Consider the following 24,674-nt stretch of genomic DNA (forward strand, 5'->3'; position numbering starts at 1 on the left):
ACACACGCACACACATAGGATTTATTGCTACTGCTGATTGGCTTTCATTTTCAGATGTAAATAGACGCCCACGACTGTGCTTCTAGTATGTAACGTATGCATGTTCTAATTACTAGTCTGTTGCCCCAGCATATTCTAACCCAGTTAATGTATGTAGCCTACAGACATGTTTGTCTCACCCCTATAGCGCCATCCCTCCAACATTAGCCTAATCTAATCAGAAACTGCATAACCAACTATAACTATGTTTCCATCCAAAGTTTTTATGCGGTTAACGTCGGATAAAAAAATGGCGTGATGGAACCAGCAAATTTGTCAGTACAATTTCCAATTGCAGACAAAATACGATAGACAATGCAGAATCTTTTGTGTCGATAAAATGAATTATGCAAGAAATGGCAGTGAATCTTATGCGCAAATATTGATTTAATAACATATTGGAGTCACGTGATTATATTGTGTGGTCCTCCCACTATGACTCGGAGAAGCATTCAGTTTATAGGTTACAGATGAAATAAGTAATGAACTTCACAGGGTGGTGAAAGAGCACAGTGGTGATCTTGATTTTTTTAAACATTTTTTTTAATTTATTTCACCTTTATTTAACCAGGTAGGCTAGTTGAGAACACCTTTATTTAACCAGGTAGGCTAGTTGAGAACACCTTTATTTAACCAGGTAGGCTAGTTGAGAACACCTTTATTTAACCAGGTAGGCTAGTTGAGAACACCTTTATTTAACCAGGTAGGCTAGTTGAGAACACCTTTATTTAACCAGGTAGGCTAGTTGAGAACACCTTTATTTAACCAGGTAGGCTAGTTGAGAACACCTTTATTTAACCAGGTAGGCTAGTTGAGAACACCTTTATTTAACCAGGTAGGCTAGTTGAGAACACCTTTATTTAACCAGGTAGGCTAGTTGAGAACACCTTTATTTAACCAGGTAGGCTAGTTGAGAACACCTTTATTTAACCAGGTAGGCTAGTTGAGAACACCTTTATTTAACCAGGTAGGCTAGTTGAGAACACCTTTATTTAACCAGGTAGGCTAGTTGAGAACACCTTTATTTAACCAGGTAGGCTAGTTGAGAACACCTTTATTTAACCAGGTAGGCTAGTTGAGAACACCTTTATTTAACCAGGTAGGCTAGTTGAGAACACCTTTATTTAACCAGGTAGGCTAGTTGAGAACACCTTTATTTAACCAGGTAGGCTAGTTGAGAACACCTTTATTTAACCAGGTAGGCTAGTTGAGAACACCTTTATTTAACCAGGTAGGCTAGTTGAGAACACCTTTATTTAACCAGGTAGGCTAGTTGAGAACACCTTTATTTAACCAGGTAGGCTAGTTGAGAACACCTTTATTTAACCAGGTAGGCTAGTTGAGAACACCTTTATTTAACCAGGTAGGCTAGTTGAGAACACCTTTATTTAACCAGGTAGGCTAGTTGAGAACACCTTTATTTAACCAGGTAGGCTAGTTGAGAACACCTTTATTTAACCAGGTAGGCTAGTTGAGAACACCTTTATTTAACCAGGTAGGCTAGTTGAGAACACCTTTATTTAACCAGGTAGGCTAGTTGAGAACACCTTTATTTAACCAGGTAGGCTAGTTGAGAACACCTTTATTTAACCAGGTAGGCTAGTTGAGAACACCTTTATTTAACCAGGTAGGCTAGTTGAGAACACCTTTATTTAACCAGGTAGGCTAGTTGAGAACACCTTTATTTAACCAGGTAGGCTAGTTGAGAACACCTTTATTTAACCAGGTAGGCTAGTTGAGAACACCTTTATTTAACCAGGTAGGCTAGTTGAGAACACCTTTATTTAACCAGGTAGGCTAGTTGAGAACACCTTTATTTAACCAGGTAGGCTAGTTGAGAACACCTTTATTTAACCAGGTAGGCTAGTTGAGAACACCTTTATTTAACCAGGTAGGCTAGTTGAGAACACCTTTATTTAACCAGGTAGGCTAGTTGAGAACAAGTTCTCATTTACAACTGCGACCTGGACAAGATAAAGCATAGCAGTGTGAACAGACAACACAGAGTTACACATGGAGTAAACAATTAACAAGTCAATAATACAGTAGAAAAAAGGAGAGTCTATACACTGTGCAAAAGGCATGAGGAGGTAGGCGAATAATTACAATTTTGCAGATTAACACTGGAGTGATAAATGATCAGATGGTCATGTACAGGTAGAGATATTGGTGTGCAAAAGAGCAGAAAATAAAATAAATAAAAACAGTATGGGGATGAGGTAGGTAAAAATGGGTGGGCTATTTACCGATAGACTATGTACAGCTGCAGCGATCGGTTAGCTGCTCAGATAGCAGATGTTTGAAGTTGGTGAGGGAGATAAAAGTCTCCAACTTCAGCGATTTTTGCAATTCGTTCCAGTCACAGGCAGCAGAGAACTGGAACGAAAGGCGGCCAAATGAGCTGTTGGCTTTAGGGATGATCAGTGAGATACACCTGCTGGAGCGCGTGTTACGGGTGGGTGTTGCCATCGTGACCAGTGAACTGAGATAAGGCGGAGCTTTACCTAGCATGGACTTGTAGATGACCTGGAGCCAGTGGGTCTGGTGACGAATATGTAGCGAGGGCCAGCCGATTAGAGCATACAGGTCGCAGTGGTGGGTGGTATAAGGTGCTTTAGTGACAAAACGGATGGCACTGTGATAAACTGCATCCAGTTTGCTGAGTAGAGTGTTGGAAGCAATTTTGTAGATGACATCGCCGAAGTCGAGGATCGGTAGGATAGTCAGTTTTACTAGGGTAAGTTTGGCGGCGTGAGTGAAGGAGGCTATGTTGCGGAATACAAAGCCGCCTCTAGATTTGATTTTCGATTGGAGATGTTTGATATGAGTCTGGAAGGAGAGTTTACAGTCTAGCCAGACACCTAGGTACTTATAGATGTCCACATATTCAAGGTCGGAACCATCCAGGGTGGTGATGCTAGTCAGGCGTGCGGGTGCAGGCAGCGAACGGTTGAAAAGCATGCATTTGGTTTTACTAGCGTTTAAGAGCAGTTGGAGGCCACGGAAGGAGTGTTGTAATGCATTGAAGCTCGTTTGGAGGTTAGATAGCACAGTGTCAAAGGACGGGCTGGAAGTATATAGAATGGTGTCGTCTGCGTAGAGGTGGATCAGGGAATCGCCCGCAGCAAGAGCAACATCATTTGAAATATACAGAGAAAAGAGTCGGCCCGAGAATTGAACCCTGTGGCACCCCCATAGAGACTGCCAGAGAACCGGACAGCATGCCCTCCAATTTGACACACTGAACTCTGTCTGCATAGTAGTTGGTGTACCAGGCAAGGCAGTCATCAGAGAAACCGAGGCTACTGAGTCTGCCGATAAGAATATGGTGATTGATAGAGTCGAAAGCCTTGGCAAGGTCGATGAAGACGGCTGCACAGTACTGTCTTTTATCGATGGCGGTTATGATATCGTTTAGCTCCTCTCCAATAAATATCATGGGTCTTATTCTGATGACATGATAATCGATGCTTGGCAGCCATTTGACAAATAAAAATAATATTGCGCTGTATCTGCGAGTGCACGCTTTAGGCTAGATCGCCTGTGCCACGACCAGGGTGGACAAATTCACTACTCTCTGACGCAACATTTTGTTGTGACAAAATCATCAGTAGAGTTAAATGCGATGGAAACCCATTTAACTTTGTATTTTTTTTATTTGTTACAAGGGAATTTAACAGCAAAAGGTATTTTTATGTGCAGTATGTCACCAGGCACAGCTTTTTACCGGCAAAAATTAGTTTTGATAGAAACACATCTCTGATTTTAGAATATTCACATGAAAATATGTCGCCAATTGGATGTAAACGTAGCTATTGAGAAAAATCAAACCTAGTTTGGATGGAAACCTAGCTATTGAGAAAAATCAAACCTAGTTTGGATGGAAACCTAGCTATTGAGAAAAGTCAAACCTAGTTTGGATGGAAACCTAGCTATTGAGAAAAGTCAAACCTAGTTTGGATGGAAACCTAGCTAATACACCCTAAACAAGTCCCAGCAGTAAAGCGCGTGTTGACGCGTGTGCAGTTGTGGGGCAAAGCAGATGAGGTTGGCTTTTAGATTGATGTAAGCTATATTTCATCTCCGGTGTTTATTTAAAACATAAATCAGCTAAACTGTCTGAACTAGGGTATAACATAATTGTATTAAGTTGTTTTTATTTGAAGTCCTGGCTGTAGGAAATGAAAGCAGGAAACGACATGGATTTCATACATGCTGTCTGGGTCTTTCTGTTGGTTCAATTTGTTGCATCATTTAAAACTGCCACCCCTCTCTCACACACACCGGTCCACGCCTCCCCTCTATTGTAGCTTCCTCAGAACAGAAGTTAACACGTGAGCATGGTGTCCTCTAGCTGCAGCTTACGGTAGAGTTATGGACTAACATTTAGGATGCATTGCCCGACATATGGCTCCCATTAGTAGGTGAACAATGCTTTTTTTTTTCCTAAAAAGGAAATTGCTCTCATTATTTCCAAATTAAATTAAGTCAACGCTGATGATAGATCAGTTTTGGGTCTTAGTTAAATAGATGTATGATAAGGATATTTGGTAGCTAATGCTTTGTTTGAGCTGTACGTTATAACAGCATCATATTGTCATATACAGTTAAGTCAGCATTCATTCAGTACCATCAGTATTCATATGTGCCCCATGCAGAATGTGATCCCACCTTGCAGCATCATGCTTCAATCTATACTGAACAAAAAATATATAAACGCAACATGTAAAGTGTTGGTCCCATTGTTTCATGAGCTGAAATAAAAGATCCCAGAAATGTTCCATACGCACAAAAAGCTTATTTCTCTCAAATGTTGTGCACAAATTGGTTTACAATTTGTTAGTGAGCATTTCTCCTTTGCCAAGATAATCCATCCACCTGGCAGGTGTAACATATCAAGAAGCTGATTAAACAGCATGATCATTACACAGGTGCAGCTGTGGGGCTAATAAAATGACACTCTAAAGTCTGCAGTTTTGTCACACAACACAATGCTACAGGTGTGTCAAGTTTTGAAGGAGTGTGCATTTGGCATGCTGAGTGCAGGAATGTCCACCAGAGCTCTTTCCAGAGAATTGAACATTAATTTCTCTACTATAAACTGCCTCCAACGTCGTTTTAGAGAATTTATCAGTACGTCCAACCGGCCTCACAACCGCAGACCACGTGTAACCACGCCAGCCCAGGACCTCCGAATCCGGCTCCTGCGGAATCGTCTGAGACCAGCCACCCGAACAGCTGATGAAATGGAGAAGTATTTCTGTCTCTAATAAATCGCTTTCGTGGGAAAAAACTCAGATTGGCTTATGTCCTCCCAGGCCCACCCATGGCTGAGCCACAGCCGGTCATGTGAAATCCTTAGATTAGGGCCTAATTGACTGATTTCCTTATATGAAGTGTAACTAAATGGAATTGTTGGATGTTGAGTTTATTTTGTTGTTCAGTATAGAATAGCTCTAAAGAGGTCCAGGTGGACTGGAAGCCCAGTAGAACGTGTCCTGTACTGGAAGCACAGCCCAGTAGAACGTGTCCTGTACTGGAAGCACAGCCCAGTAGAATGTGTCCTGTACTGGAAGCACAGCCCAGTAGAACATGTCCTGTACTGGAAGCACAGCCCAGTAGAACGTGTCGAGTACTGGAAGCACAGCCCAGTAGAACGTGTCGAGTACTGGAAGCACAGCCCAGTAGAACGTGTCCAGTACTGGAAGCACAGCCCAGTAGAACGTGTCGAGTACTGGAAGCACAGCCCAGTAGAACGTGTCCTGGGTCTGGATCAAGGTTACAGGGGAAACAGATTATCTGGAGGTGATAGACATGAGAACAGCCAGACTCAACTAGCCTCCAGACAAAAACAGAAATATACAGACAAAAGTACACAAACTTAACGATCTTAAACAAATTAAAGAGCCCTTTGTTCTGAACCAACTTCATTTTATGAATAAAGAATCTTCCAAGAAAAATAAGCAAATTAAAAATTAAAATTAAATCAAGGGCATATGAGTTGGGTCAAAATAAAACATCATTTCAGTCTTCCAAATTAACATTAAAAGTGGTTTCCCATAAAGTATTCTAAATCAATCTAAAATCTTCTGACATGAGAAGTTAAGAGTTTCTGGGTCACAACCAAAACCCACATTTGTCATTAATATAAATTTGAAATGTGTACCGTAAAGGTCTCTTTACTGGGTACACTCTGTGAATGACTTCATATGATATTTCTTTCACCTTATTAGATGTATAATATTTGCTAGAAAGCAACAAAACTTTGTTCCAGTTCACTTGTCCTAGGGCTGCATTCCAGTATATTCCAGCAGAAGGAATAGTGACATGTCAAGAGTTTTCTTAGATAATTGTTATTACATTTAGATTTTAAAACATTTAAATTCCTTCAAGCAGAATTGAGGCTAGAAATGACTCAACGGTTGCACTTGGAGAACCACTATACTGCATTCTCCTAGAAGAGCACAGTACCAACCATTATTTGAAACTCCTCAGGACTGATTGGAATGTTGTGTGTTCTCATAAAGTCTGGATAATGATATAGTCACTCAATAAGTGTTGATAATGCTGTTGTCAAACCAGTTCTGAAAAATGAATTGTTTGTTATTCAGAAAGTATTCACACCCCTTGAATTTAAGAATAGAATTTGGAATATTATTCAAAAGGTTGGTGGAATTGAATTTCTCATAAAATGTAACTTTGAACTAAATAAAATGTCTCTTAAATTAGCCAATATCCATAAGCAAGCGTTACTATCCTGGTAAATTGTATACTGTATAAACATACTTTCTCCCCTCATAGGTGTTTGATTTGGAATGACAAAGACATAAAATATAAGAATACATCTTTATTTTTCCAAAGATGGTTTGAGAACGTTATTTTGTAATGACACAATTATTTCATGAAAATGGACAACTGTATAATTATGTTTTTGAATAAATATGGAATTTCAGTTACAGTGAACACCTACAGGTCTTATCAAGTCCTGCAAAAGTATACTGGAATTCTACATTTAATAACATTCATTGGAGAGCGGTATGGTTTTTCAATAGAAAGTGGTGTCTTTTAAAATGATTAACTTCATTTATCCAGTTAATCAGGTACTGTCAAGATTTAAAACGTACATTGATGAAAGTGTGTTTTTTTGAATGATTCGTACTAAGATTTTTGGGACAGATCTTGCACATGTATTTTTCGTTGATGAACTAGGTCTAGGGCACAGCTTGACGATATGGATGTCTTACTTTGATCTAATCATCAGGATCAGAACAGTCTACACTATCTATTTTTTATGATTGATAAATGTTTTGTACATAAATGAAAGTAGGCTAAAGAAAAGCCAAGAGTATTACTTTTTAAAAATGGAACTGTGCTCCATAAAAAAAGGAAACCAAAGCAAAACCTAAATGCCTGTATTCCCTTGTGTGTTTTTGTTTAAATGTGTATTCCCTTGTGTGTTTTTGTTTAAATGTGTATTCCCTTGTGTGTTTTTGTTTAAATGTGTATTCCCTTGTGTGTTTTTGTATAAATGTGTATACCCTTGTGTATTTTTGTTTAAATGTGTATACCCTTGTGTATAAAGTATTTTTTTTATTCACTGTGTTGTAAAGTATGACTATATATTTTGTTATTTGTTGTTAATAAAAACAATAAAATAAATGATAGTGGAATCGGCAGTTCGCCTTCAAAATTAAAGTCCGAAATTGAAACTAATGCAAACGGATACAAATTGTAGAATCATGCCACAATTGGACTAGATCATGTTTGGAATGTTGTTATATAAATTAAACAAAAACAATTATTATTTAATTTGACCCTCCCCCAAAAATGGATGTATTTGAATTCAGAATTGCATTGGGGGTGTAATTATATGCACTGTACAGCCTGACCTATGGGTTGTAATCCCATGAAATGGTGACACTCACAGAACACAACTGTGTAGAGTTACACAGATCTAAACTCTTATTGCGGGACTCAGAAACCACTGAAATTAGCAACACCAGTCAAACTACAGTGCGCTCCAAATGTATTGGGACTTGTACCCCAGGCTCTGTACCCCAGAACATTATATCATTTGACACTATACAATGACTATGATTAAAGTGCTGTCATTTGAGGGTATTTTCATCCATATTGGGTGAACCCTTTAGAAATTACAGAACTTTTTGTACATAGTCCTCACATTTGAGGGGACCAAAAGTTTTGGGAAAAATTCACTTATGTGTATTAAAGTAATACAAATGTAAGTATTTGGTCCCATATTCATAGCACTCAATGACTACATCAAGCTTGTGACTTCGTGGATGCATTTGCTGTTTGTTTGTCACGCCCTGACCTGAGAGAGCCTTTTTATGTCTCTGTTTTGGTTTGGTCAGGGTGTGATTCGGGTGGGCATTCTATGTTCTATTTTCTATGTTTTTGTAGTTCTTTGTTTTGGCCGGGTATGGTTCTCAATCAGGGAGAGCTGTCTATCGTTGTCTCTGATTGGGAATCATACTTAGGCAGCCTTCTTTCCCTGTTGTTTTGTGGGTAGTTGACTTTGTTAGAGGTGTTATAGCCGAAGTTAAGCATCGGTTCCTTGGCTACATTTTCTACAAATGAAAGGAATATGTACTCTCACCACGCTGCACTTTGGTCCACTTCTTCCTTCCAGGAAGACGGCCGTGACATTGTTTTTTTTCAGATTATTTTGTGCCCAATAAAAATGTATGGTAAATAATGTACTGTATCATTTTGGAGTCACTTTTATTGTAAATAAGAATAGAATATGTTTCTAAACACTTCTACATTAATGTGGATGCTACCAGGATTACGGATAGTCCTGATGAATTGTGAATAATGATGAGTGACAAAGTTACAAAGGCATACATTTTACACACCCTCAAAAATGCTAACCTCCCCTGTTATTGTAATGGTGAGAGGTTAGCATGTCTTGGGGGTATGATATAAAATGCTAACCTCCCCTGTTATTGTAATGGTGAGAGGTTAGCATGTCCTGGGGGTATGATATTTGTGCGTCTAACTTTCTCACTCATTATTATTCACGAAACAGGTCTAGACCAGGCTAGCCTCCACATACAGCATGATACAGGTCTAGACCATGCTAGCCTCCACATACATCATGATACAGGTCTAGACCAGGCTAGCCTCCACATACAGCATGATACAGGTCTAGACCAGGCTAGCCTCCACATACAGCATGATACAGGTCTAGACCAGGCTAGCCTCCACATACAGCATGATACAGGTCTAGACCAGGCTAGCCTCCACATACAGCATGATACAGGTCTAGACCAGGCTAGACTTCATACACAGTTTGATACCATGGTAGTAGACACAGATCCCTGCAAGACTGTGGAGTGATGTGTGTGTGTGTGTGTGTGTGTGTGTGCGTGCGTGCGTGCGTGCGAGCGAGAGACAGTGTGTCAGTGTCAGTCAGGTCCTCATGGGTCAGGTTGTAGTGTACAGCTGTTTCTTTCCCATGGACCCACTGACCCGTCCTGAGACAACACACACACTAACTAACCAACCAAGCTAAATAATGAACTGTGTAGTACGTGATCAATCACTAAAATGTTGCAGTGTTTTGATGTTGATGAGAATGATCCATCTTGACAGCAGTGCAGACTAAATGAGGTATGGTAGTAAGATTATGTGTGTAACTCTGTGTCTCATTGGTTGAGACGGGGATTCAATACATGTCGTGCTGTAGAGAAGCACATTACACTGTTGACAATGCTCCTATTAAAGACAATGTTCCTAACGTTCACAGAGATCGTATTCACGGTTCAAGCTGCGGATGTATGCTGAATTTTAATATACAGTGCATTCGGAAAGTATTCAGACCCCTTGACTTTTTCCACATTTTGTTACTTTACAGCCTTATTCTAAAATGTATTAAATCGTTTTTTTCCCCCTCATCAATCTACACACAATACCCCATAATGACAAAGCAAAAACACGTTTTTATAATTTTTTGCTAATTTATTAAACATTTTTAAATAAAATATCATATTTACAAAAGTAAACAGACCCTTTACTCAGTACTTTGTTGAAGCACTGTTGGCAGCAATTACATCATCACGTCTTCTTGGGTATGACACTACAAGCTTGGCACACCTGTATTTGGGGAGTTTCCCCCATTCTTCTCTGCAGATCCTCTCAAGATCTGTCAGGTTGGATGGGGAGCGTCGCTGCACAGCTATTTTCAGGTCTCTCCAGAGATGTCCGATCGGGTTCAAATCCGGGCTCTGGCTGGGCCACTCAAGGACATTGTCTTGGCAGTGTGCTTAGGGTCGGTAAACATCTCACACACTCACATGCACTCTCTCTCTCGCTCGCACGCACACACACACACCCACATACTCTCAAAAAGACAGGATATCTGAACCTTCACGGTGACTGCATGCATGACTCAGTCAAGGTAACTCTGACATTCACTCTATATCTATTTATGTAGCTAGCTCACGACACGCACGTACTCTAAACTAAAAATGTAACCCTACAGCTCACACCCACAAGGTACAGGAGGACACACACGACACACACACACGACACACACACGACACACACACACGACACACACACACGACATACACACACCCACACGACGCCGCGTAGGCTCAGAAAACAGCTCATGTGAAAAGGTACAGTTACAGTATGATACACTCATATCAGTTGTCTTCAAAGGTTATGTACTGTCTATTTACATGGGATGACAAGATGAGACCTATGGGACAGAGCAGAACTAGTACAATGGTCATCTTGTTTTGTCAACACTATGAGGGCATGCAGACAGAGATAAACAAACAGGGTGTCTCTAACCAACTGCCAACATGATCCTGTTTTTATTTTGACAGAATGGGTGGTCTACTGTACAACCGTTAATAGTGAAATAGTTGTTGTGGACAATACCAAAAATAGATACATATTTACACACACACACACGCACGCACGCACGCACGCACACACGCGCACGCACGCACGCACGCACGCACGCACGCACACACACTGCAAATATGTTCCGAGCGAAAGTAAATATGTGTCCCATTGACCTTTTCCATAGCGACTTCACCTCTCTGACCCCCCTCACACCCCTACCCTGCTCCGGTTGCCTGTAGGGTCGGATGGGGTGAGGTGCTATTTTCGTACATCTTCCCGGTACACACAGACATGCACACACTCAATGTTGATGCCACTGAGTCGCCATGGCGAAAGGAGAAACAGCTGCTCAAGTATCACACACACACACACACATCAGCATGTTCCCCTGTAAGAGTATCTAATAGTTTACTTCTATGACTCTGCTGTCCCACGTTCTCTTTCGGACCAATTGATCACTAGGGTTTGTTCCAAAGAGCACCCTATTCTCTACATAGGGCACTACCTTTGACCAGAGCCCTATGGGCCCTCAGAAGTAGTACACTACAGGGTGCCATTTGGGATACAAGCTGGGTCTGCCTGGGTAGAAATAGATTGACTTGGGTGTTATTAGTGCTGCTTGCCCAGTCTCATACAGTGGCTTTGGGAAGAAACTAGGTTTTAACAGACAGTATTGAGACAGACATCAAGCTAACTAAATATGGATATTTCACATCAAATGGATCCTATCTCTAGACAAAGCAATAACTTAGGTATGTTGCGATTGCATTGCATCATGTAATAAACCAGAGGAACACAAATATTCATAGCAAAATGGGTCAAAAACCTTGAGACTAATTACGAAAACAGATTATTTTGTAAACTATGTAGACCATTGAGAAATAATGTAGGCCGATGTTGTTTGACTCTCACGAAAGAACAGATGGCCCTCGCAGAAGAGCTTCCTAACCTTCTGTAAAAAAAGCATTTCCTGGTTAAATAAGTTAAAAAAGAACAAAGTAAATAGCAAGACGAAGGGTGGATTGCTACAGTAATGTTGTAAAGTTCTATAATGCTCTCATACAGTATGTCATGTGGGTTGATCTGGTGAGGGTCATGGTGTTTCATGTAATACAATGTCACTTCTGTCATGAAGTATTATAGTACGTGTTCACCTCCTGTGCAGATGAATCCGCCTGTTATCTAGTGAATGTGCTACTTAAGGGTTTGGATTAGAACACTAGTGTATCTATGGACCACTGACAACAGTGCTGCTGATTAGAGTTGGTGCTAGGACCTAGATTAGAGATAGGAATAGGGGCTAGAGTAGGGATAGGAGCTAGAGTAGAGATAGGAATAGGGGCTAGGAGCTAGAGTAGAGATAGGAATAGGGGCTAGAGTAGAGATAGGGATAGGAGCTAGAGTAGAGATAGTGCTGGGGGTTAGGAGCTAGTGTAGAGATAGTGCTGGGGGTTAGGAGCTAGTGTAGAGATAGTGCTTGGGGTTAGGGGCTAGAGTAGAGGTAGTGCTAGTAGCTAGAGTAGATGGTGCTAGGGGTTAGGAGATAGATTAGAGATAGTGCTAGGGGCTAGAATAGAGATAGTGCTAGGAGCTAGAGTACAGATAGTGCTAGGGGCTAGAGTAGAGATAATGCTAGAGGCCAGGAATGAGAATAGAGATAGTGCTAGGGGCTAGAGTAGAGATAATGCTAGGCATTAGAGTAGAGATAGTGCTAGGAGCTGGAGAATAGATAGTGCTAGGGGTTGGCACTAGAGTAGAGATATTGCTTGGGGTTAGGAGCTAGTGTAGAGATAGTGCTGGGGGTTAGGAGCTAGTGTAGAGATAGTGCTTGGGGTTAGGGGCTAGAGTAGAGGTAGTGCTAGAGGCTAGGAAATAGAGTAGAGATAGTGCTCGGGGTTAATGGCTAAAGTTGATATAGTGCTAGTGGCTAGGAGCTAGAGTAGAGAGTGAGCTAGGGCCTAGGAGTTAGAGTAGAGATAGTGCTAGGAGCTAGAGTAGAGACAGTGCTAGAGTAGAGATAGTGCTAGGGACTAGAAGCTAGAGTAGAGATACAGTACTGCTAGGAGCTAGAGTAATTATAGTGCTAGGGGTTAGGAGCCTAGGGGTTAGTAGCTAGAGTTGAGATAGTGCTAGGGACTAGGAGCTAGAGTAGAGATAGTGTGAGGGGTTAGGAACTAGAGTAGAGAGTGCGAGGGGTTAGGAGCTAGAGTAGACAGTGCTAGGGGCTAGAGTAGAGATAGTGCTAGGAGCTAGAGTAGACAGTGCTAGGGGCTAGAGTAGAGATAGCGCAAATGGTTAGGGGCTAGAGTAGAGATAATGCTAGGGGCTAGAGTAGAGATAATGCTAGAGACCAGGAATGAGAATAGAGATAGTGCTAGGGGCTAGAGTAGAGATAATGCTAGGCATTAGAGTAGAGATAGTGCTCGGAGCTAGAGTAGAGATAGTGTTAGGGGTTGGCACTAGAGTAGAGATAGTGCTAGGGGTTAGGAGCTAGAGTAGAGATAGTGCTTGGGGTTAGGGGCTAGAGTAGAGGTAGTGCTAGGGGCTAGAATAGAGATAGTGCTAAGGGTTAGGGGCTAGAGTATAGATAACGCTAGGGGCTAGAATAGAGATATTTTGAGGGGCTAGAGTAGAGATAGTGCTAGAGGCTAGGAGCTACAGTAGAGATCGTGCTAGAGGCTAGGAGCTAGAGTAGAGATAATGCTAGGCATTAGAGTAGAGATAGTGCTCGGAGCTAGAGTAGAGATAGTGTTAGGGGTTGGCACTAGAGTAGAGATAGTGCTAGGGGTTAGGAGCTAGAGTAGAGATAGTGCTGGGGGTTAGGAGCTAGTGTAGAGATAGTGCTTGGGGTTAGGGGCTAGAGTAGAGGTAGTGCTAGGGGCTAGAATAGAGATAGTGCTAGGCGTTAGGGGCTAGAGTATAGATAACGCTAGGGGCTAGAATAGAGATATTTTGAGGGGCTAGGCATTAGAGTAGAGATAGTGCTCGGAGCTAGAGTAGAGATAGTGTTAGGGGTTAGCACTAGAGTAGAGATAGTGCTAGGGGTTAGGAGCTAGAGTATAGATAGTGCTAGGGGCTAGGAGCTAGAGTAGAGATAGTGCTAGGAGCTAGAGTAGAGATAGTGCTAGGAGCTAGAGTAGAGATAGTGCTAGGGGCTAGAGTAGAGATAGTGCTAGGGGCTAGAGTAGAGATAGTGCTCGGGGCTATGAGCTAGAGTAGAGATAGTGTTAGGGGTTGGCACTAGAGTAGAGATAGTGCTAGGGGTTAGGAGCTAGAGTAGAGATAGTGCTAGGCTAGGAGCTAGAGTAGAGATAGTGGTAGGAGCTAGAGTAGAGATAGTGCTAGGGGCTAGAGTAGAGATAGTGCTAGGGGCTAGAGTAGAGATAGGGCTAGGAGCTAGAGTAGAGATAGTGCGAGGGGTTAGGAGCAAGAGTAGAGATAGTGCTGGGGGTTAGGAGCTAGAGTAGAGATAGTGCTTGGGGCTAGGAGCTAGAGTAGAGATAGTGGTAGGGGCTAGGAACTAGAGTAAATATAAAGCTAGGGGTTATGGAGATAGAGTAGAGATTGTGCTAGGGGCTAGGCACTAGAGAAAATACTGGTACAGGAGCTGAGGAGAGTAAGTGAGTGAAAACTGACCTCTGCTGGTGGAAAGAAGGAGTTGCATCTGTCATGGAAATGTTCTGTGTCCCACACCAGGGAATAAGGCCACTCTGTTGTTCATTATATCAAACCCATTCACAAAATCATGAAATCATGTGATTAATGGATACAGTATTATGTGTGTGAGGGGCCATGTCAGGACCTATGACGTGGTAGCCTAAAAAGCACTAGTTTTATCTTCAGTCTATTTATGCTGTATAAACACAATTTCACGTCTGTTTTTTTTGTAGAGTTTTATAAGTTTTGTTGACTCTGTATTAGTTAAATTGACATTTTTATACAGTTACAAATATATAAATATGAATCAATCAAAGAAGCTAGATAAGGATAAGTATGACTTGCTCAAATTATAAGACACATTCACTGTCCTATTTCTGTGTATTTCGTCACATCTTTCTGTGATGTATAATGCATGACCAAGCAAGTCAGATGATCAGTGGTCACCACTTTCCATGAGTCCCATTCACTAGACTCTCACCGCTCTTCGCCCTGATTGGTCCGTGAAACAACGACAATTCACCACAGTCAACCAGTGAAATGTGCTTTCCCTATGCAAACCCCTCGCACCATCATCGGGATGACGTCACGGTTCCCACACAACCGAGAGATACGCACTAAGTTTTAAGACGAGGTGGTCGTTCAGTGCGGTAAAAAAAGGACAAGAAATTAGCAATATAAATCACGCCGAAGAGTTTTTTTTTGAAGAGGAGCTTGACTGTCTGTTGATAAGGGATATCATTTCTCTTAAGGTAGGTGATATTATTTTATTGAGCACCATATGTCTGTGAACATTGCCTAACTCGAAGTTGCGGACTGTTGGACAATTGCAACCCGACATCGTTGTTCTTGGGCTGTGGCCCTGTGCAGGTGTTGTATCATTCCATCATTGTCTTGTTGTAGCGAGCACGCAGTGGTCTGTTTCTCCGGAAGCATTGTATCCAACAATACTTTTTGATATAAATTGCCACTATTGAATGTGAAAGGGAGAAAGTCGTGTCGGACATATCATTAGCTATGATAGAATTCGTGATACAATGACTTCTTTTTTATTTAGGCCACTTTAAAAATGTTAAGCTATCATAGCAAATCAACAATAGGTCTATCAAAATACGACGCTGTAGAAAAAAATGGTATAAAGCAGTTAGTTGTTGATAAAGCCGAAGATGCGAGTAAAGTGTTTTGTTCCATTAATATGTCATCAATGCAACAACACTGTAGGCTAACATGAGACCCTCCAACAACGCCTGATAATAGACTATTACACAGCAAAGCCTTATAAATTTAGCCTATAAAGGACGTGGCAGGAAAAATAACCCTAATTGAGAGCGTATTTTAGACTATCAATCACACAATGTTGAAATATCATCCCAGTTCTTTCCATTTCAACAGTCATCTCTTGATGAGTGTGATCTATGCCCCAGCTGGCTGTGGTTCTACTAGACCTAGTTCACTATTATAACCCTGGACATTTAGGAATGGGATCTTATTGTGTTAGAGAAGTATGTTCCATTCTCTCACCATATACTGGAACCAAACACTCACAGTGTAATCCTGGAACCATACATTAGGGTTGGGCTGTATCCAGAATGTCGTCATACTGTCCTTCTGTCATACCAAGATATATGCTATTACCGGTTTAGTACACAAGGGGGTGCTAAAAGAGGGAAGAAATCGCATTGGGCATCTACCAGAATGCTAATAAAATAAGCACAAGTAATAGCGCATTTCAATGGAGGCTGCTAACTACATATGCTAATGAGCACAAACAAAAATAAACAAATTGCAAAGACAGGCAATCCAGCTCATAAAGTTATAAACTCAGCAAAAAAATAAACGTCCCTTTTTCAGGACCCTGTCTTTCAAAGATAATTCGTAAAAATCCAAATAACTTCACAGATCTTCATTGTAAAGGGTTTAAACACTGTTTCTCATGCTTGTTCAATGAACCATACACAGTTAATGAACATGCACCAGTGGAATTTTTTTTAAGACACTAACAGCTTGCAGACGGTAGGCAATTAAGGTCAAAGTTATGAAAACTTAGGACACTAAAGAGGCCTTTCTACTGACTCTGAAAAACACCAAAAGAAAGATGCCCGGGGTCCCTGCTCATCTGCTTGAACGTGCCTTGGGCATGCTGCAAGGAGACATGAGGACTGCAGATGTGGCCAGAGCAATAAATTGCAATGTTTGTACTTTGAGATGCCTAAGACAGCGCTACAGGGAGACAGGACGGACAGCTGATCATCCTCACAGTGGCAGACCACGTGTAACAACACCTGCACAGGATCGACATCTGAACATCACACCTGCGGGACAGGTACAGGATGGCAACAACAACTGCCCGAGTTATAACAGAAACACACAATCCCTCCATCAGTGCTCAGACTGTCCACAATAGGCTGAGAGAGGCTGGACTGAGGTCCTGTAGGCCTACTGTAAGGCAGGTCCTCACCAGAAATAACCGGTAACAATGTTGCCTATGAGCACAAACCCACCGTTGCTGGACCACACAGGACTGGCAAAAAGTGATCTTCACTCACGAGTTGCGGTTTTGTCTCACCAGGGGTGATGGTTGGATTTGCGTGTATCGTCGAAGTTACACCGAGGCCTGTACTCTGGAGCGGGATCGATTTGGAGGTGTAAGGTCCGTCATGGTCTGGGGAGGTGTGTCACAGCATCATCGGACTGAGCTTGTTGTCATTGCAGGCAATCTCAACGCTGTGCGTTACAGGGAAATCTGGTGTAGTCCACGAGGAGGAGATGCACTGCAGTACTTAATGCAGCTGGTGGCCACACCAGATACTGACTGCTACTTTTGATTTTGACCCCCCTTTGTTCAGGGACACATTATTCAATTTCTGTTAATCACATGTCTGTGGAACTTGTTCAGTTTATGTCTGTTGTTGAATCTTGTTATGTTCATACAAATACTTCCACATGTTAAATTTGCTGAAACTAAACGCATTTGACAGTGAGATGACGTTTCTTTTTTTGCTGAGTTTACATGTATAGGTAGGAGCTACTGAATGTCATTTTTGGTGAGTTTGGACATTTACAAGCGAATGTGAACGAGAGACATTGTGCAAATGAACAAAGTTTTGATGCATGCTTGTCTGAAGGAAGAACAGCATGAGGACAGGAGCAGCATGTGTAGGCTACACACTGTCTGTGTGTAGTCGCTAGGGCAACGGGCCTGTGCTCTGCTCGGAGATGAGGGGAGGGGAGAAAAAAATGCAAGGAAATCAAGACGGTGGCAGCTGTACAAATAACTAATCTAAAGAGCTTTGACTTTGCCAACACGGCAGAAAGCTAACACGATATGATGTCACCATATTAATTCAGCCACTTACTTAGATTAACTAGCAAGTTCAACTTAGGGGTCTCATTAATGCAGGAAAAAAAAGATTAAACACATAAGAAATATGTTGCTGTGTTTTGTAAACACAGATGTAAAATGCTTCTTATTGTAATTTTAGCTTGGCATCAGACTAATTGTCACGTTCTGACCTTAGTTCCTTTGTTTTGTCTTTTGTTTTAGTATGGTCAGGGCGTGAGTTGGGTGGGTTGTCTATGTTAGTTTTTCTATGATTTTCTATTTCTGTGTTTGGCCTGGTATGGTTCTCAATCAGAGGCAGCTGTCAATCGTTTTCCCTGATTGAGAATATTTATTTATTTAATATTTAGGTAGCCTGTTTTCGATTGTGTTTTGTGGGTGGTTGTTTTCAGTCTTTGTGTGTCTACACCAGACAGAACTGTTCCTGTTGTTGTTTTGTTATTCAGTGTTCAGTTTACTTTATTAAAAAGATGAACACGTACCACGCTGCGCATTGGTCCTCACCTTCTTCCACCGACAGCCGTTACAGAACCACCCACCAACCAAGGACCAAGCAGCGCGGGAGAGTGCCGGAGCCCGTCTGGGATTCTCTGGAACAGTGTGAGGAGGGATACCGGCGAATGGAGTTGGCACGGCGATCAAGGAATCCTGAGAGGCAGTCCCAAAAATGTCTTGGGGGGTGACACACGGGGAGTGTGGCGAAGTCAGGTAGGAGACCTGCGCAAACTCCCCGTGCTTACCGTGGAGAGAGATGGACCGGGCAGGTACTGTGTTATGCCGTGAGGCGCACGGTGTCCCCGGTGCGTGTGCATATCCCGGTGTGGTACATTGCAGCGCCTCATATTGGCCGGGCTAGAGTGGGCATTGAGCCAGGTGCCATGAAGCCGGCTCAGCGCATCTGGTCTCCAGTGCATCTCCTCGGGCCGGTGTACATGGCACCAGCCCTACGCATGGTGTCCCCGGTTCGCCAGCACAGCCCAGTGCGGGCTATTCCACCTCGCCGCACTGGCCTGGCTACAGGGAGCATTCAGCCAGGTAGGATTGGGCAGGCTCGTTGCTCGAGACCTCCAGTGCGCCTCCACGGTCCGGTCTATCCGGTGCCACCTCCACGCACCAGCCCTCCGGTGGCAGCCCCCCGCACCAGGCTGTCTCTCCGTCTCCTTCCTACAGGTGCTCCCGCCTGTCCAGCGCTGTCAGAGTCTTCCTGCTACCCAGCGCTGCCAGAGTCTTCCTGCTACCCAGCGCTGCCAGAGTCTTCCTGCTACCCAGCGCTGCCAGAGTCTTCCTGCTACCCAGCGCTGCCAGAGTCTTCCTGCTACCCAGCGCTGCCAGAGTCTTCCTGCTACCCAGCGCTGCCAGAGTCTTCCTGCTACCCAGCGCTGCCAGAGTCTTCCTGCTACCCAGCGCTGCCAGAGTCTTCCTGCTACCCAGCGCTGCCAGAGTCTTCCTGCTACCCAGCGCTACCAGAGTCTTCCTGCTACCCAGCGCTGCCAGAGTCTTCCTGCTACCCAGCGCTGCCAGAGTCTTCCTGCTACCCAGCGCTGCCAGAGTCTTCCTGCTACCCAGCGCTGCCAGAGTCTTCCTGCTACCCAGCGCTGCCAGAGTCTTCCTGCTACCCAGCGCTGCCAGAGTCGCCCGTCTGTCCTGATCTGCCAGAGCCGCCCGTCTGTCCTGATCTGCCAGAGCCGCCCGTCTGTCCTGATCTGCCAGAGCCGCCCGTCTGTCCTGAGCTGCCAGAGCCGCCCGTCTGTCCTGAGCTGCCAGAGCCGCCCGTCTGTCCTGAGCTGCCAGAGCCTCCCGTCTGTCCTGAGCTGCCAGAGCCTCCCGTCTGTCCTGAGCTGCCAGAGCCGCCCGTCTGTCCTGAGCTGCCAGAGCCGCCCGTCTGTCCTGAGCTGCCAGAGCCGCCCGTCTGTCCTGAGCTGCCAGAGCCGCCCGTCTGTCCTGAGCTGCCAGAGCCGCCCGTCTGTCCTGAGCTGCCAGAGCCGCCCGTCTGTCCTGAGCTGCCAGAGCCGCCCGTCTGTCCTGAGCTGCCAGAGCCTCCCGTCTGTCCTGAGCTGCCAGAGCCGCCCGTCAGCCAGGAGCTGCCAGAGCCGCCAGTCAGCCAGGAGCTGCCAGAGCCGTCAGTCAGCCAGGATCTGCCAGAGCCGCCACCGCGGACAGACACCCACCCCGACCCTCCCCTATAGGTTTAGGTTTTGCGGCCGGAGTCCGCACCTTTGGGGGGGTACTGTCACGTTCTGACCTTAGTTCCTTTGTTTTGTCTTTTGTTTTAGTATGGTCAGGGCGTGAGTTGGGTGGGTTGTCTGTTAGTTTTTCTATGATTTTCTATTTCTGTGTTTGGCCTGGTATGGTTCTCAATCAGAGGCAGCTGTTAATCGTTTTCCCTGATTGAGAACCATATTTAGGTAGCCTGTTTTCGATTGTGTTTTGTGGGTGGTTGTTTTCAGTCTTTGTGTGTTTACACCAGACAGAACTGTTCCTGTTGTTTTCTTTCTTGTTTTGTTATTCAGTGTTCAGTTTAATTTATTAAAAAGATGAACACGTACCACGCTGCGCATTGGTCCTCACCTTCTTCCACCGACAGCCGTTACACTAATGTTGTGCCTCAGTTACACTTCTCCACTCGGATTCAGGAACTGGCATTCTGTCAGCAGACAGCGCTCCGACTGATGTGTAGATTATTTTCTCCGGTACTTTTCTCTGCTTAACCAGCCTCATTTTCTCTGCGTAACCAGCCTCCTTTTCTCTGGTATAACAAAACATAGCTAGCTACATTCTTTCTGTGATAAACATAAATGTGATGGCCATGCATCGTTTTTTGCAGAAAAGACATGGCTTTTTTTCATTGTAAGCTCATTTACTTGTGTGTCTGCCAGCCAAATAGAGTTGCACTTCTGTTGTCATCTGATGAAAACAAAGCTATTTTCTGCTGAATGTGTTGCATTATTTTCTGTGAAGGAAAACTAGACGTCCCTACAGAAGAGTATTATTACTGAGAGCTGAGATTTTTTACATAGAACTAAGTATAATGACTATGGCTCTAGATTACAGGATAAGGCTGTTTCAAGTGTTTGAAAAATTCAAAATTCTCCAATTTACAGACTGGGCATAACCCCCTCTGGACCACCTACCAGCCATCCTCATGTACTTTGTGCCCCCTCAGATTTTTGGAGTGCATGACGCCCCTGTGTGTCGGCCTAATTTATTGAATAGAAACAAAGAACAGCACTGCATATATAATGTAATTGTGTTTTGGTTCTTAACCACACATTTTGAACAAAAATCATTCTACTGTAGGGAATATTTGTAGAATAAAGTCAACATTTTAAAATGAAGTCACAGGTATATTTGAAGATCAAAGTATGGGATAACTGCATGTCTCCATGTCCCTTTCTGTGTGCTCCCCACCGATGAAATGCCTCAGTTAGAAGACTGGTGAAACTATACTTTAGAATTGGCTTCAGTAAGAAGGAACTCCTTGCTGTTTTAGCACATAATAACCATATTATTATAATCATTAGGACCTGGAAGAGGTTGTGCCACAGATCGGGTCTTTTCAGGAGGAATCACACAGACTGGATGAGGTATTTCATCCAAGTAAGTGTGGCTACATACATAGGTAGAGGTGTGTGTGTGTGGTAGAGGGGGTGTCTCTATCGCACTCGTTCACACATGGGTCACTGCACTGCGCGCACACACACACACACACACACGGTATCCCCAAAGCAATACCGTTTTATTGGCCATGGTGCATTGTCAGAATGTGAAGAGTCCCTGTCATCAGTCCCTGTCATCACGCTAAAATGTTGTCCTCAATCCCCTGCGTATGCCAACACCTTGTATAGTATTTTAGAGAGAACAGCGAGGCCAGCAGCCTACATGTCAGAATGATAGGTTAACTCTGTGTGTGATGGTATGGTGTTTTATGTACCATTCCAGTGCAGTAACCTCATAGGCCTGTGTGTATTATCTTGTGAATGTAAGCTATAGATTGCGTGGAGAAGAATATCGCTTCCCTGTCGGGTTCATGGGCTGCTTCCAAACCCCTGTCATGTACTTTGCATAGCCATGGGGCAGGGGGACAGGGGTTTGGCTAAAGCCCCGTCTGAAACCGCAATAATACGGTCCATTATTCTAACCTAACAGGTCTAGCCACTAGCCTCTATAAGGTCAACCAGCGGCTGCCTAAATTAGCACCATAACTGAGATGATGCCCTGTTGTGGGATAACCTATGTATTCTTCATTCCTCCCATCCTTGAAGACATAGGCGATAGAAAGGAGATATTATGCTAGGCTACCAACCAAGTCATGTCAGATCAGTGATTATTTATTTATAGCCTATGTAATAGAGGTCTTCATGGGTCCAAAAAGTTGGACCCGATCTGAAATGGACCTGGGGCTTTCCCACCCGGACTCGATATGCATAAAACATGTTTTTAAATAGAGACCTGTTCCGAACGGACACGAGGACCACCAGTTGTGAATAAACCTGGTCGGATCCAGAACCCATCCCAGTGAGGGAAGCAGCAGAAAATATTTTTTTGAAACTACTTTATTAACCGGAGCTGATAAAGCGTGAGAGGAGGGAGAGAGGTGCTACTCTAGCAGGTGGGGGAGGGGGAGGAGGGAGGAGGGAGGTGCTACTCTAGCAGGTGGGGGAGGGGGAGCAGGGAGGGAGAGAGGTGCTACTCTAGCAGGTGGGGGAGGGGGAGGAGGGAGGTGCTACTCTAGCAGGTGGGGGAGGGGGAGCAGGGAGGGAGAGAGGTGCTACTCTAGCAGGTGGGGGAGGGGGAGGAGGGAGGAGGGAGGTGCTACTCTAGCAGGTGGGGGTGGGGGAGCAGGGAGGAGGGAGGGAGAGAGGTGCCACTCTAGCAGGTGGGGGAGGGGGAGCAGGGAGGAGGGAGGGAGAGAGGTGCCACTCTAGCAGGTGGGGGAGGGGGAGGAGGGAGAGAGAGAGGTGCCACTCTAGCAGGTGGGGGAGGGGGAGCAGGGAGGAGGGAGGGAGAGATGCCACTCTAGCAGGTGGGGGAGGGGGAGGAGGGAGAGAGAGAGGTGCCACTCTAGCAGGTGGGGGAGGGGGAGCAGGGAGGAGGGAGGGAGAGAGGTGCCACTCTAGCAGGTGGGGGAGGGGGAGCAGGGAGGAGGGAGGGAGAGAGGTGCCACTCTAGCAGGTGGGGGAGGGGGAGGAGGGAGAGAGAGAGGTGCCACTCTAGCAGGTGGGGGAGGGATCGTACTCTGAGCGAGTGACATGGGGAGGAGGGAGGAGGGAGGGAGAGAGGTGCCACTCTAGCAGGTGGGGGAGGGGGAGCAGGGAGGAGGGAGGGAGAGAGGTGCCACTCTAGCAGGTGGGGGAGGGGGAGCAGGGAGGAGGGAGGGAGAGAGGTGCCACTCTAGCAGGTGGGGGAGCAGGGAGGAGGGAGGAGGGAGGGAGAGAGGTGCCACTCTAGCAGGTGGGGGAGGGGGAGCAGGGAGGAGGGAGGGAGAGAGGTGCCACTCTAGCAGGTGGGGGAGGGGGAGCAGGGAGGAGGGAGGGAGAGAGGTGCCACTCTAGCAGGTGGGGGAGGGGGAGCAGGGAGGAGGGAGGGAGAGAGGTGCCACTCTAGCAGGTGGGCGAGGGGGAGCAGGGAGGAGGGAGGGAGAGGGGTGCCACTCTAGCAGGTGGGGGAGGGGGAGCAGGGAGGAGGGAGGGAGAGAGGTGCCACTCTAGCAGGTGGGGAAGGGATTGTACTCTGAGCGAGTGACATGGGGAGGAGGGAGGAGGGAGGGAGAGAGGTGCCACTCTAGCAGGTGGGGGAGGGATCGTACTCTGAGCGAGTGACATGGGGAGGAGGGAGGAGGGAGAGAGGTGCCACTCTAGCAGGTGGGGGAGGGATTGTACTCTGAGCGAGTGACATGGGGAGGAGGGAGGGAGAGAGGTGCCACTCTAGCAGGTGGTGGAGGGATCGTACTCTGAGCGAGTGACATGGGGAGGAGGGAGGAGGGAGAGAGGTGCCACTCTAGCAGGTGGGGGAGGGATTGTACTCTGAGCGAGTGACATGGGGAGGAGGGAGGAGGGAGAGAGGTGCCACTCTAGCAGGTGGGGGAGGGATCGTACTCTGAGCGAGTGACATGGGGAGGAGGGAGGAGGGAGAGAGGGAGAGAGGTGCCACTCTTGCAGGTGGGGGAGGGATCGTACTCTGAGCGAGTGACATGGGGAGGAGGGAGGAGGGAGGTGCCACTCTAGCAGGTGGGGGAGGGATCGTACTCTGAGCGAGTGACATGGGGAGGAGGGAGGGAGAGAGGTGCCACTCTAGCAGGTGGGGGAGGGATCGTACTCTGAGCGAGTGACATGGGGAGCAGGGAGGAGGGAGGGAGAGGCACCAAGCCGACTCACGCTATAGTAGACTAATAACTGCCATAGCTAAGTTATTTATCATCAAATATGATTATGTAGTACCTGTCTTGACTGCATGAAACTGGAATGAGAAGTTAGTTAAGCCAGCTAACGTTAGCTAGCTAGGCTAATTGAGGCTGAAATGCATGTGCTTTCACATCCTACAGTTACAAATAACAACAACTCCATTCAGAATATTAAGTAGCAGCCTCCCTGTTGGCTCTTGTGCATTGTAGACTATCTTTCTCCTTTAACTTTTAATTCCATCATTTTAAACCCTTCTTCCATTGATTAGATATCTCCTAACTCTTGCCACACAAGGAGCAAGGCTCTATGTCTGTAGCCTATTGCCGCCTTGATGACTTGTGATTGGCCAGCAGCAA

The 24,674-nt window shown here is 44.9% G+C and overlaps 1 protein-coding gene across 1 annotated transcript in view; it reads left to right on the forward strand.

The window, feature by feature from the left end:
* The first annotated feature begins 15,015 nt into the window (after positions 1 to 15,015).
* The window catches only part of LOC110504632 (cysteine-rich transmembrane module-containing protein 1), a 29,179-nt gene continuing 19,520 nt past the window's right edge, over positions 15,016 to 24,674 (forward strand). Inside the window, exon 1 of the mRNA XM_021583396.3 lies at positions 15,016 to 15,329. The gene's annotated coding sequence lies outside the window, so the exon portion shown is untranslated. The remainder of the gene's footprint in view (positions 15,330 to 24,674) is intronic.

This window comes from Oncorhynchus mykiss, chromosome 25, assembly GCF_057628025.1.
Source record: "Oncorhynchus mykiss isolate SJ-2025 chromosome 25, ASM5762802v1, whole genome shotgun sequence".
NCBI lineage: Eukaryota > Metazoa > Chordata > Actinopteri > Salmoniformes > Salmonidae > Oncorhynchus > Oncorhynchus mykiss.